Genomic DNA, 3,058 nt, shown 5'->3' with positions numbered 1-3,058 from the left:
TTTAGCGTGTTATTTAGAATTATGAAGGCAAATATGAAAACATACAATGATTAGATTTGAAAACTGTTCTTCTGGGTAGTGGGAATTGGAGATCAGGAGGACCTTGGGGAGGTGACTATTATTTTTGTTTTAATCCTGTATTTCTATTTGATTTTTTAAATTGTATTCATGTAATTACTTCAATACAGCCAAAAAAAAAAAAAAAGTAAAAGGTAAGAGGCCTAGAAATTGAAGTTCACAAATACCAAAGCTACTCCTGGCTCAAATTCTTCCCTGATACGCTAAGGGATGTGAGTGTGATTGCTGTGTGAGGTCAGAGCGTGGGGCTCGGACGCCGAGGGGTCACCTCAGGTCCAGAGCACAGTCTTCCAGCTCTGCAGGTCTGGACCTAATATAAAGGGATGCTAGACCCCCTGAAAACTTGCATACCATGTGAATTTATGAGAGACTGTGGCAGAAGCCCAGTTTAGTAGTCTATAGTGAGAAATACAACTGTCCAGGATGTTTGGAAATCCGTGTAGCAAGTCTGCACATCCTCTTTCTTTAATAGAGAAACATACTCCAGAAGCCCAATTACATTCAGAACGTTGCTTGATAAAGAGGGACTCAAAGTGAAGGGCGTTACACAGTCCTCAGAAATATTTCAGTAAGATCACGATAGCCTGGTAAGTCACGCTGCTCCTTTAATAGCTACCGAAGATCAGCGAACTTTTTCTGTAAAGGGCCAGATATTCAATGTTTTCAGCTTTGCAGACCATCTCTGCTGCAAACAGTTAATGCGACGGTTACAGAGGAGCCACAGATGGCAAGTAAACAACAGCGTGGCTGTGGCCCAACTTTATCTGGGTCCATGCAGACGAGAACTTGGTTAGCCCCGCCTGTTAGACCTCTGTCCCCTGACAGTCTGAGAGACTTACAAATTCTTTTTCTTTTTTTTACTTTTATTTGCATTTATTTTTCGTGACATTTATTCCCGGGCCATAAGGTTTTATTTCTTCAGTTTCTTCTGGGATATCTTTTTCTTCTGGGCAACATCTTCTTTGGGTTTAGTAACAACCTTCTCTTTTTCAGTAAGGATCATCTCAATGTGGCAGGGAGAGCTCATGTATGGGTTAATCCGACCACGAGCTCTGGAAGTCCTGAGCCACATCTTGGGGGCTTTATTCACCTGGATGTGCTCAATGACCAGAGAATCTACATCCAAACCCTTAAGTTCAGCATTACTCTCTGCATTTCTGAGCATGTGCAGTAAAAATTCAGCACTCTTTTTGGGCCACTGACCCGTACGTCCAGCCCCACTGTTTGGCCTGGGCACACCTACCAACCCCACCATTGTAATGACGGAATGGCACACGTTGCCTCTTTAAAGTGACATCCTTCAGATACTTGGTGGCTTTTCAAATATGCATACCCTTAATGGCCTGGGCAGTTTCACGAGTGTTCTTAAAGTGAACATGAAGATTTGAACCTCTTGACTTGCATGATTTTGTGGGGTTTTCTGGGTCAAGTGAATAGCGAACCATTTTTAGAGGTAACCTCAGGGCGCTTACCGGAAAAAGGAGACTTACAAATTCTTATTCTCTGATTCTCCTTTCTTTAACTTTCTTCATTTCAATAATCTCATAATGTCTTTAACCTCTGAGACTAGAGAAAAATTGATCTAGTTTTAGTTCTAAATGATAGCATCTGGGTTAGGTAAAGGAAACATCTTAAGGTCAGTAGTGGATCAGCCTCCACATCAGCTTGCATCAAAGTTATTTAGGGGATGTTTTTCACAGAGGCAATGGGGCATACCAGTGAGAATGTAAGTTCTCCTGTCTTTCAGAGAGCAGAAATTCCTTCCTTCCTCTCTTCCCTCCACCTCCCCTCCCTTGTTTTAAGCCTCTATAGTTTTGGTCAGCATTGCTAGACTTTTCTTTACCTACATGGTATACAGATCTTTTTGAGATACATCATTATAAGCACCGTGTGACACGCAGCTTTCCTCTGAAATGTGCTCATTGGGAGAAAAGGCTGCCAGTGTCAAGTGTGAACCAGTGTTGAGCTGAGTTGTACGACTGGTGAGCTGCGTTCACAGTCATTTAGGCTCCTTCTGGAGGGAAAGCACACAGCACACACTGAAGGGTGTCTGGGCCAACCCTTGCTAAGATGCTTCCTAGACCCTGCTTCAACCTCATGGGGGGGCATGACGCTATTCCTAAATGATAAAGGAAAGTATTTTCCTTAATCCCTCGGAGTTACAGAGCCCATAACCCAATGCCAGGCACATTTTCAGAGGAATGGCAGAGGGCCTGATAATTCCGGAATGGTAATTGCTCACTTGTCCTAACCCCCAGTATTAATTCCACAAACCAGCTTGCTTGGGGTTTTATCCTGCGATTCCCCAGGATATGTTTTTGAACCACTTACTCCCTTTTAGAAATTCATGTCTTATTGATCCAGAGCACTGGCTTCTCACGGATCTCCGGGCCCAATGAGAGTTATAAAGTTGAAGGAGATTTCGTTCATTCATGTACTCATTAACAGGTCAGCTGCTCTGGAAAAATAAAATTTCATCATTTAGGAAATATTTTACACCCTCTGTGTGCCAGGCACTGTTCTAAGTGGTAGGAACTTCGCTGTTAACAAAACAAAAATCTGTGCCTCGCTCTAGGAAAACTTAAGTTCTGTGTGGTGCAGAGTGAGGGAACACACAAACGAGTCAGGTGGTGATGAGAGCTAGTAACAAAAATAAAGTAGGACAAAAGGATAGATATCTAGGGACTTCCCTGGTGGTCCAGTGGTTAAGAATCCACCTTCCAATGCAGGGGACACAGGTTTGATCCCTGGTCAGGGGATCTTGGAACTTTTCTGTTCCAAGTCCAAGGGATTAATGGATGCCAAATAGACAAATACAGAATCTGAGAACTAAGATCCCACATAACCATGCACTACAACTAGAGAGAAGCCTGCAGTGAAGAGCCCGTGCGCCCTAACGAAGGCCCGGTGCACCCAAAAAAATAAAAAATAAAAAAAGGAGGGGGGTGGACTTCCCTGGTGGCGCAGTGGTTAAGAATCC

The 3,058-nt window shown here is 43.3% G+C and overlaps 1 pseudogene; it reads right to left on the bottom strand.

The window, feature by feature from the left end:
* Positions 1-967: 967 nt before the first annotated feature.
* On the bottom strand, positions 968-1,536 carry LOC101275596 (60S ribosomal protein L17-like; annotated as a pseudogene).
* Positions 1,537-3,058: the final 1,522 nt, after the last annotated feature.

The sequence above is a fragment of the Orcinus orca genome, chromosome 3 (assembly GCF_937001465.1).
Source record: "Orcinus orca chromosome 3, mOrcOrc1.1, whole genome shotgun sequence".
NCBI lineage: Eukaryota > Metazoa > Chordata > Mammalia > Artiodactyla > Delphinidae > Orcinus > Orcinus orca.
The sequence above is the reverse complement of the archived record's forward strand: the minus strand, read 5'-3'. Positions and strand labels throughout refer to the sequence as shown.